This window comes from Leopardus geoffroyi, chromosome A3, assembly GCF_018350155.1.
Source record: "Leopardus geoffroyi isolate Oge1 chromosome A3, O.geoffroyi_Oge1_pat1.0, whole genome shotgun sequence".
NCBI classification, from domain to species: domain Eukaryota; kingdom Metazoa; phylum Chordata; class Mammalia; order Carnivora; family Felidae; genus Leopardus; species Leopardus geoffroyi.
In genome coordinates, this window is record NC_059336.1 from 61577573 (window position 1) to 61589624 (window position 12052).

The following is a 12052-nucleotide window of genomic DNA, read 5'->3' on the forward strand; positions in this document are numbered from 1 at the left end:
ACTCTCTGGTCCTGAATTGCAGGAGCAGGTCCCAGGAGGAATCCAGCTTTCCTGTCTGGGACAAGGTCTGGAAGCCTCTTGGGTTCCAGGTCCCCATGGCTGACACCCTTATGGGAAGAAACTGCAGGAGCAGATCCCACAGCAGCCTGAAAAGGAGAGGCTTCTTTGAGGATTTGTAACTTATGATATTTCCTGAACATATCTATTAAATTATCTACTCATGAAGGGGAACCTGGGTGGCTTAGTTAGTTAAGCGTCAGACTTTGGCTCAGGTCATGATCTCATGGCTCGTGGGTTAAAGCCCTGCCTGGGGCTCTGTGCTGACAGCTCAGAGCCTGGAGCCTGCTTTGGATTCAGTCTCTGTCTCTCTCTGCCCCTCCCCCACTCCCACTCTGTCTCTCTCTCTCTCTCTCAAATATAAATAAACATTAAAATAATTATGTATTCATGGAACAGATTGTCTTTAGAAAGCTTAAGTTCTCGAGTTCATGCAACACTTGGAGAGATCAAGTGTATATTATTCACTGGAGAAATAAAAAATTAGAATCACACACACACACACACACACACACACACACACACACACACCTTAAAGAAGGGAAGCAAAACCCAGAAAAAATTTCCCCAAAGAAAAGTCAAGCTTAATTGTTCAGATTTAAGGGATTGTGGTAGTGGGAAAGCAAATAAATGGAAATGGTGAATCAACAAAACAAAGTTGAAGCCACAGAAATTGGAGAGGAGAGTTCTTATTTTATCATTTGGGCTTCTGGAAGAAATATGAAGTGGATTTAACACAAGAGAAGACATAATTCATGAGATGATGCCTCATCAAGACCTTTGGTGTCCTTAATCCAGAGACTCTCCAACATACATCAGTTACCTTGTGCAATTTTTTTTTACAGCCCTCATTGTCAGGAAATACTTTATTTTCTCTAATCCCAGTAATTTACACTACAAGTTAAAGCTGTTTCCCATAGGAAAGGATGGGAAGATTGGAAGCAGATGGTTATCATTTGTTGTCCAGAAACATTTCAGAGCTTCAAAAGAATCTTACATACGGATATTGGGGAAGGTAGTTGTTACCATGAGACAATTTTAATGCACAATTCTGAAAGTGAAAAATCCCTCTGGACTTTGTTTTTGAAATGCAGACCATTCCTAAGATCTTAGGAGGGAAATAAGACCTTACAAAATTAACCATGAAGTGGAGAAGTGCACTGAATCTGACAAAATGAGGTAGAACATCCGTTGCAGGATTGGGCACATAATTGGCCCTTGGGAAATGATATGTGTGGCAATAGATATCACTGAAGAATTTTCCATACCTGTAAGGTGCAAACAGATAAACTGAGACTGAAAATGAGCAGAAAGAGCCTAGAGGGGATATCTGTGAATTAGCCTGCACAGGGCATCCAGTAGCAAGATCCTGGGCTGTCAGGAAGGAGGGTCCAGATTTGGCTGAAGACTCAGGGGTAGCCTCTAGGGGTCTGTCCTATTGCTCAGGTTTCATCTGAAGTGCAACCAAATATATATGGCACAGCATGGAAGGGACAGAAGTCCTTTGTCAATATGCAGTATACAATTAGCACCAAGCAATCCCAGATGAGTGAGTGGGGTGTCCTAAGAGGTCCATGGCACCAAGAGACCCAGGACAGGGATCCTCAGATACCCAAAGCCTGTGTCAGAATAGGGAGACATCAGTGAGAAGAGAGCTATGGAGAAGGCACCACTTCCTCATCCTAACTGGGTGGATGATATCTGAGTGGGGGAGGATTAGGTGAATCCTAGGTTGCTTCAGCCTCAGTCAATATTTCTTAAGGAAATGAGGAGGGTTCTGTATGGGAAAAGGTGATACCCAGGCATCAGTAGCTGAGGAAGACTGGACCCAGGGAACCTGGTGAGACTAGTTCTACCTGCCTGTGATTTCACTGCCTGAAAAATAAAAGGGTAAATACTAGCCATGCCCAGAGGGATTGAGTTCAAGCATGAGCATGAACAGGTGTGGCTTAGGGGACTCCCCAGTAAGATATAGTTTTAATTGTTTTTAAATTTAAATTTTTAAATGTTTTTTTTTATGTATTTTGAGAGGGAGAGGAAGCATTAGCAGGGGAGGCCAGAGAGAGAGAGAGAGAGAGAGAGAGAGAGAGAGAATCCCAATCAGGCTCTCACGAAGTATGAGATCATGACCTGAGCCAAAATCAATAGTTGGGCTTAACTGACTGAGCCACCCAGGTGCCCCTAATTGTTTTTAAATTTTAGAAAATATGTGATTATGGTCTACATAGTCTGGGATTTGCTTTTCCCCCCAATCTTAGGATTCAGTGATATTGTTGTTTCTAGCTATAGTTATTTCAGTTTTACTGTGTAAATATACACTTCGCTATTTATTCTGGATGCATATTATACATTTTGATTTTAAAAATTGGGGGGAGGAATTAAATTTTTCCTACTTTGTGTAAAATCTACCCAGTCCAAACAAATTTCAGAAGTGCTGGGGATCTGATATTTATAGATTAGACTTGAAAGGCACATTAAATACGGTGTCCAGTGTGTTAAAGAACACACAATCTGATAAGGAGATAAGCCAGACTAGCAGATGATAAGTAGAAATGCAAACAGATAAGCCCAGTTATCAGTAAGGAGGAGAGTGTGGGCTTACTCTGGCAGATGGTTTAGATCCTTGGCAAATGATAGGGCAATTTGCAGGAATGGCTTTTGGGAAATAAAATATTTATTCAGAGGCAGGTGAGCTTCACATGAGAAACAATGATGCATAAATTTCCCCAGGCATTTTCTCAGTCAGTGCAAAGTCATCAGGGGGAAAAGACCCTGCTGTGGCAGAGGCCGTGGTTTTCAGTTTTTAAGGCTCCCTTTTCTGCTTCTCAGGCAACAAAAATGATGGTATGTTTCCCTCACCTACCTGGCAGTTGACAAAATAGAAGGACAATAAAGTTAAATTAATGAGATTTGAAGAGTTGTAAATTCTGTCCAAATATGATTAAGAGCTATGGAGGAGAGTGGTCTTCAGAGATCTAATCTACCTCATCCCCTGAAGATGCCCCTTCAGGCCAGCCTTGTAGGTAGTGGAGTCTGTTATCTCCCTCTCTCTCTGGCGGAGTCAGGTGAGGCTCTGGAGCCTCAAAGGCAGTCCAGAAGAGGCTGAAGCTACACATTTTGACCATCCAAATCTATCTGACCATCAGTGCCTGGAATTCCACCATCAGAACTTCATCCTTTTAGTTTCAAATTTTTATCCCTTTTACTTTGTTGTTGTTGTTTTCTAAATGATGTCTATGCCCAACATGGGGCTTGAACTTACAACCCCAAGATCAAGAGTCGCATGCTCCACCCACCAAGCCAGGAGGTGAAGCTCTAAAATGCAAATAACTCCAGAAGCATGTGACTGAGGGAAGCATTTGATGACCCTGGAGACCAATAAGGGTATGATGGCACAGATACCACAGCAGGGGCAGGTAGGATGGGCAGGGGCAAAGGTCTGGGTGACAAATGCTGAATACTGAGGGCAAACTTGGTCCCTATCACAGCTAAGCCTGGTCCGGGCTCAGTAAAATCACCTGAGCTTTCCTCTAAACCTACAACCTTCATTTTCCATCTACAAAAGAAGGACAATCACCTTTTCTAATTGTTACAGCTGGCAAATGTGTACTGGACACAAGGCTATTTTAGCGAATTGTAATCTGAATGTCATCAAAGGTGCTCATTCGTAGATGGGACGTGCCCTGGGCTGAGTACTGCTCAGGTCAACATTTTCATCAAGGCCTTGGGTAAATGTATGGAATCTTCTGTATATTTTAATGTGGATAGGATGTATAGCTAACATGCATTCAGGAAATATGGCAAATATGGAGTGCAAATCAGGATATAAAAAAATCTTGAGGGCTTTTAATGATGGGCTGAATATACAGACTGAGAAAAAAATATAACAGGAACAAATATAAGGTTCTGCAGCAGGGTCCAAAATAATCAGCCATCCACATACAGAGAGAGGAGACATTGCTTGGCAGACCTCATTCACCATGATGTGAAGCCTGAGAATGACATGTCTCCACAAAAACTGGCAAAAAGCTAATGACAGACAATGCTGACTTAATAGAAGTATATAATGTAGAAAAGAGGTGAGTCTTTAAAAAATTTTTAAGTTTACTTATTTATTTTGAGAGAGACAGAGACAGCCTGAATGGGGGAGGGGTAGAGAGAGAGGGAGAGAGAGAGAATCCCGAGCAGGCTTCATGCTGCCAGCACAGAGTCCCGTGGGGGCTTGATCCCACAAACTGTGAGATCATGACCTGAGCTGAACCCAAGAGTCAAAAGCTTAACCAATTGAGCCACCCAGGCACCCCAAAAATGAGTCTTGATCAGCTATTTTCTTTTCAACATACCTGGATTATTTTCATTTTGGTTGCCACATTTTAAAGAAGGGTTGCATTGCAAAATTATATTCATAATAGAACTTTAAAATCAGTTCAATAAATTAATTTTACATTTTATGTTATATTCTAGTTTTTCTTCACATACACATCATTCTCTTTCATGGTGATACTAACATGTAAATACAATTTTGTTATTCTAGTTTTTATTTAGGTGTTATATCTTGAGAAATAGCCTATCTTACTGTGTTAGTTTCCAGTGACTTTAGGTCAATGTCCAAATTATTTACCACTAGCCATGATCATGACCAAATGAATTACACAATTAATAGAATGATTTATATAGTTATTGACATTTTTATGTACATTTAAATTATTTCCCATTTCCAATCCTTTAAGCAACTGCCAAGAAACATTTTTTCCTATTTTTTGTAACTATTTCCTCAGGTTATATTCCCAGAATATACTCTAGGGATATAAGCATCTGAATTCAAGAAAAGTTTTAGCAATTTCTATTGCTATCAATCATTTACCAGTTCCACCAGTTTTTTTTTTACCAGCATTCTATTTTATTTTTCGAATTTTGTTCATAAGCTGCACCCCATTATAGTTTTAATTTGCATCTCAATAAGAGATAGTAAAGTTGAACATTTTCTTATGTCTGTTTGCTACTTGTGTCTCCTCTTTGTGAATCATCTATTCATGTCCTTGGCCCATTTATATTAAAGTTGATGTTTTTCCTTTCAATTTTCATGAGCTTTTTGTGCAATACTGACAGAGACTTTCTCCTAGCTTATTTGATGAAAATATTTCCCCCAGTCTGCTTGCCTTTTTGAGTTATGATAATATTTATTGTAGAGACTTGCAAACATTTCCCACTTAGATTCATTTAATTCATTGAAAGCCTAGAATGCATAATTCCCTCACATATATGATTTCTACTCTTTTTTGATAGTTTCATATATTTTTATTCTTAATATTAACTCTTTAATACAATTGGTGTAGACAATTAATTTAATGTGGGACTCAGTTTCCTCATCTGATAAAAAAGGTACCTACTTCTCACTTTTATTCCAGAAATCTCTAATAGAATATCGGTGGGTCCAATACTTGATTGCCTAGGATACTCCATTCTTCAACAATGCTATGTCAGTTATCAATTCATCACTTCTCAGCATTGAATTATTTTAAGCATTTCTTATTTTACAGTGAGCATGATGGTAAGCTTTCTCAGTAGAGGATGCTGGAGAAACACTGAAGCAGGAGCGGACTATGTTGTTTCTGGTGGCTGCACGATTGATGTGGACATGTGAGAATGTCCAGTGGTGCTCTGCTTCAGCCACATGCCTAGAATATACAGTTCCTTGATGATGTCCCAGCCCCAGCTGGACCTGGTGGTCACCTTCCTGCACCTGTCTCAGCATGGACACCCAATGTGCAGCCCTCCTGCCTGTAATGGTATTCCAACTCTCTCTGCTTCCCTAGCCTCACACCCCCCAGGTTTGTCTCTTGTGACCCTTTGGTGCCACAACCATTTTGATACAAGCACCACAGCTCCAGCCTCGTACTCACACCGATGCCCCCACCTTTTCTGCACTCCTGTGTGGCCAGCCACTAGCTGTGGCTTGCCCTACCTGCATTCTGGGGATTGCTTCCTTCTGGCTCAGGAACTGCAGGCCACCTCAGGTCTGTGCAAACCCATGAATTTCTCTGACATACATTGAGCTTCAATTATGCCAGCTCCAACAAGGTTTAAATGCCAGTCTTGGGGAGGGGGATCCCCGTTCCAAGTTTGTCCTTCCTTGGTTACTCTCCTTCAGTCCTGTAGTGCCATGTAAACTCTCCTACATCTTATGCTTAATAATCTTTATTTTAATCATTTCCTGTTTGAATTATTGTGTGGTTTCTGTCTCTTGATTAGATCCACACTGATATACATATAATGAACCAGGGTATCTTTTATATTTTTATCTAGAGAAGGGATCAGAGACTTTTTCTTAAGGGGCTGGATAGTAAGTATTTTAGACTTTCAGGACATATGGTCAATGTCACAAAATTCAACACTCATGTGGAAGGAAGAAAGGAAGGAAGGAAAGAAGGAAGGAAGGAAGGAAGGAAGGAAGGAAGGAAGGAAGGAAGGAAGGAAGGAAAGAAGGAAAAGGAAGGTTCTTAGCAAATCAGAAGTAGAAGGGAACTTCCTCAGATTTATAGAAGTCATTTTAGAAAAGCTTACTGTTAATAATATGCTTAATTTGAAGACTGAGATCAAGAACAAGGCAAGGATGTTCAGTTTTAGCACTTGTATTAAACATTGTAGTGCAAGTCCCAGCCACTACGGCACAGGAAAAAAAAAAAAGACATGAAATAAATGGCATAAAGATGAGAAAAAGATAACTGTCATTATCCAAAGACAGAATAATCATAGAAAACCCTATCTAATTTATAAAAAATATTAGAATAAGTAAATTTAATAAGATTGCAGGATGCAAAACTCAACTGTACTTCTATATATTCTAGCAACAAAAAACAGAATATGAAATTTTAGAAATACCATTTACAACAGTGTCATAGACATAATTATTTAAGAATAAACCTAACACTATGTGCAAGACTTGTAAAACATTGCTAAAAAACTAAAGACCTAAATAAATGTAACGATATACTATGTTATGGTATACTCTTATGAAATCTCAGCAGTTTTAAGATTTTTCCCCAAAATTGATTTAAAATTTCACTAAATCCCAATCAAAATCCCAATAGGCTTTATTCTGAAGAAACTGGAGTCTAAAATTTTATGGAAATTCAAAGAATCTAGACTATACATAATAATCTTGAAAAAGAAGAACAAAACTTGAGGATTTATACTACCTGATCTCAAGATTTAGGATAAAGCTAGCACAATTAAAAGTGTGGTATTGGCATAAGGAACAGCCTAGTGGGACAAAGTAGAAATTCCATGTACATACAGTCAATTGATTTTTACTAAAGGTGCCAAGGCAATTCAGTGGAGAAATAAAATTCATTTTTAGGAAATGGTGATGAAACAACTGGAATTTGTATGAATGGAAACAAATCTCAACTCCTATCTCAGTCCACATAGGAAATTTAATTTGAGAAAAACCATACACAGACCTAAATATAAAGCTACCACCATAATGCATAGGAACAAAAAAGTGGAATATTTTCATGATTTGGGGGTAGGCAAAATTTTCTTAGGACAAAAAAAAAAGGCCCTAACCATAAAGAAACTCCAATACATTATATTCCATCAAAATAAAAATTTCTCCTCACCCAAAGAGGAAATGAAGACAGTCTTCAAAATAAAGTGTGTACTCTTCAAAATCGTCAGTCATGAAAGACAATACATAGAGAGATAGACAAGCAGACTGAGGGACTGTTCTAAATTAAAGAAGACTAAAGATTAATGACAATTAAATGCAACATGATCTTGGTTTGGATCCTGACTCTAGCAATTCTTTTTTTTTTTTCTATAAAGGATATTATTGTGAGACAAATGATAAGCTTTGCACAAGATCTGTAGATGAGGAACAATTCATATGAAAAAAGATTTCTCTCTGAAACCATGGTGGCCAGGAGGAAAGGGCACAAGTCTTCAAATGTTTTTCAAAGAAAAGACCTGTCAACTTTGAAATCTATATCTGGTAACAATATCCTTCAGAAATGAAAGAGGAAATAAAAACATTCTCAGATGAAGAAAAACTAAGAGAATTTGTGCTAGCAAATCTACCCTTAAAGAATGGCTAGAAAAGGAAATAACAGAAGAAAGTTTGGAACTTCAGAAAAAAGTAATATCAGAATGGGTAAAACTGATGGTTAAAGCAAATTATTACACCATCTGATGTAGTGCACAATGTATAAAGAAGAAACACTTAAAACAATTATATTTAAAGAGAGGGAAGGGTAAAGATACCCAAATAACAGTAAGTTTTCTACATTTCTATCAAAATGGTACATTAATACCAGTCGACTATGATGTTTCATAAATGCACTGTTAACACCTATGGCTACCACTAAGAAAACTGTACAAAGTGATATACCTAAAAAACTATAAATAGTTAAAAAACTGGGTGCTTCAGTTGGTAAGTGTCCGACTCTTGACTTTAGCTTAAGTCATAACCTCACAGTTGTGAGATCGAGCCCCGCATCAGGCTCCATGCCCAGCGAGGAGGAGCTTGCTTAAGATTCTCTTTCTCTCTCTCTCTCTCTCTGCTCCTTCCCTGCTCTCTCTCATGAACACTCACTCTCTTTAAAAAAACAAACAAACTATAAATAACTCAACATAGAATCATTAAAAATTCTTCACAGAATTCTTCTACAGAAAAGAGAAATAGAGAAATGAGAAACAGTGAAAACAAACCAGAAAACAAATAATAAAAGGGAAGACTTAAGCCCAAGCATGTAAAAAAATACCTTAAATGTAAATGGTCTCAATAAACCAATTAAAACAGATTGTCAGAGTGTATAGAATAACATGAGCCAATGATATGCTATATACATGAAACTTACTTTATGTACAACACTATAGGTAGGTCAAAATAAAAGGAGGAATTTCTTCTCCATCATAGAGATAATGGATAATTGGGACAATATATGTCAAGATGCCTTGAAAAATAAATAATGCTCAACATTCAATTAGTGCCATTCTGGAAGAAGGTCATCATTTTCCCCTACATATTGATAACCACCTTACTTGTTTCTCATCCTGCAGTTATTATGTTACCTCTTTCAATCCTGGACACTAAAATTCCCAGGGGGCCAGAGACTAAGTTATTTGATATGACGATGAAGTGGTCCTGTGTATGAGGGTGTTTGAAAGCTGCTGATGGAGAGAATATGGTTTGTTTTGACCCTGATTCCTCTTGGAGCAATGAAACAGCACAACAAGAAGTTTTAGGCCCCCAGAATTTCAAATTCTTGAGCGGAAGCTTAGCTGATGAAGTAAGTTTCCAGGGAAAGTGATTCAGACCCTCTGGACTGACTTCACGCAGTTTATTATTCACAGGATCTGGTTGACATTTAAATCATGCAAATGTATCCTGCTTATCTGTGAGTGGACACAGTACACACATCTGCAGTGACACAGAGCAATGAATAATGTATTTTAGAGGGACAAGAGTATTTTACATTTCCATTTGACTCTTTGTGAAGTGCTGCTTGTGAATTTCTCTTCTCTATTGAATTGTGATTTCTTAACTAGTGGATAGAGGAATTTATCTTTTTTTCTTCTGCCTCGCCCTCCTTCCTTCCTTCTTTTGTTTTTTTTCTCTCTCAATCTTTATCCTTTCTTTATTTCTCTCTCTCCTCTTCATTTCTCTTCTCTGTTTCACCCACTCCCTACCCTGGCTTCCGCCTCCCCTTTGGAGATGAGGGTACAGCTACCATTCTTCCCTGTCCCTTGTGAGCTCACAATCTGTGTTGTGTGGGCCCCATGGTTACTGTTAATGCTAGTTTGGGTTATGGAAGAAGGGGGAGAGGAGTCATAGGAGGGATACCTGGGAAGTTCTTTAGAGATCACTGAATGCAGTAGATCTCCTCCCAAGCACCTGATCCCATTCCTCAAACCCGCCTCCTGTACAGAAAAGACAACCCCCCTCAAGGTTAAATGGCAAGTCTGTGTTGCTTAGCTAGTGACCACCTTTTGTGATCAGGTCATGACTATCTTTCTAGCCAGATCTGTCCCACATGTCCCCTGAATTCCTTCAGGGTTATGACAGGAGATGGGGAGCCCAATAGGTTTGGTTGTGCCTCTAGCCTATTAAAAAGAAAGCACAGAATTTGCAGAACTATCAAACACACTGACAACTTTGTGGTTTTTGAAGAACTAAGGTTTGCTCTTTTCACAGAAGATACTTTTCAACAATCCTACTAGGATGAAACCTGCTTATTAGAGACAGATGCTGAGAAAACATGAACTCAGGTGGTGGCAATACTGTGTTCACAGTGCTTACTCTGTGTTACACACTAGGCAAAGCACTTGTAAATTAATTCATTGAATTTCCACAACAAAAAAGGGGGAAACTGAGGCAAGGAGTGGCACCCACCACTGCAGGGTTAGCCTGGCACCAGAGGTGGACTCTTAAGCATGCATTTAAACTGTGTCTCTGTGGTTTCTGCACACCAGGAACCTTTCAGGACTCAGAGTTTTCCCACTAGACACATCCAGCCACACACTAGGGTGTGAACTCTTAGGCCACAAAAATGGTTGTTGATACGTGAATAAAGCTCTCAGTCCATCCAAACCCATCTGCAGAGTCACAGAGAAGGTTAACAGGCTGGGAGAAGTAAGGTGTGGTCCCTTTGATCTTTTCCTGAGTAGCAAGCTTTCAGATGAGTCAACTACTGAGGAATCAATAAATGGGCATCTCCTCAGTATGGATGATGCCTTCTCTCCTTGGTTGCCCCCAAACAGTAATCCTTTATGAGAGGTAGACATCTTCCCTTTTGGTTTAGATAATCATACCTAGTGGTGGGAGTACTGGCAAAGAGTGTTTCCTGGCCAAATCCCCCAAGATTGGGATCTCCTATTTTATTCCTGATTGTAGCATCTGGCCCACCCATACTTGTTATATTAGCCAGAGGATATTGGATATACAATGCAAACTACTATCAAGTAGGGATCAAAAATCTCCTGACTACAGGTTCTGTAAAAGGACCATACTACATGCCTCTTTACCAGATGCCAAATTGTAAAGGACAGGGTAGGGCCTTCCTGCAGGCTCTAGGTAATGTGAAGATCCTCCCTACAATCCCACATCCCAGAGGGACTGCCGGAGGAGGCACCAGCTCATCCATGCTGCCACTGCTATGGCCTAGATTGAATAATTTCTCTGAAATATACACACCCATCAGGGCATTTTGAAGCCCAGGAGGAAGGTTGCCTAAACCAAGGTCCAACCATTCTACAAACATGTATTTAGCACCTACCTTATGTGCTTGGCTCATCTTATCACATTGAGAAAGACTTCCTACTCTTTGTGAATGGGCTGGTGGAGTCTCAAGACAGTCATTCACTCCTTGGAACAAAGGTTGATGAGCTTCTGAAGGACTGCTTGAGGAACACCAGGAAGGGCACCAACTTCAACATAGTCATCAATATCTTGAGGGGAGAGTCACAGCACTTTGACTCTGATGGGGGGGCTTGGTGAGGGCTTCCACTGGCTACTTGGTGCCTGGGAAGAAGGAGCTGGATCAGAATGAGACCACCACACGTATCTAGGATGTACAGAAGGGGATCTGGGGATTTCAGTGGCATATAGGAAGAAAGCAGTTATGGAGAGGGGTGGTGAGATACCAACTTCTCAGTGGCAGGATGGTTCACTGCTGAGAGGGGTGCATGGGCTGCTCCTTCAGGGGCTAAGATCCTGGGAAACTCTCCTGGTGCCTGTGAGTGAAATTGGTAAAAGGAGTTTGGTACTGATGCAAGCTCATGATTATCATTTGTCCCACGTGGCTCTGGACTTCTCTGAGTGGTGTTCTCTTCCTCACAAGGCATGAGGGTGGAGGCATTTAGGAGGCCCCCTGCCATTTTCTCAGTGTGAGTGTGAGTGATGGTAGTAGCAAAGGTAATGAGAATAATGATTATAGAACAGATAACATTTATTGAGTTCTTACTATGTGCTAGACTCTGTTCCAAGCCCTCTATC

General features: G+C 39.9%; 1 protein-coding gene across 1 annotated transcript in view; it reads right to left on the reverse strand.

Annotated features, from left to right (window-relative positions):
• Positions 1–12052, reverse strand: part of CNGA3 (cyclic nucleotide gated channel subunit alpha 3) — a 75292-nt gene that overhangs the window by 50055 nt on the left and 13185 nt on the right. The window contains exons 3-4 of the mRNA XM_045445796.1: positions 11705–11790; positions 11334–11578 (exon numbers count right to left, since the gene is read on the reverse strand). The gene's annotated coding sequence lies outside the window, so the exon portion shown is untranslated. The remainder of the gene's footprint in view (positions 1–11333; positions 11579–11704; positions 11791–12052) is intronic.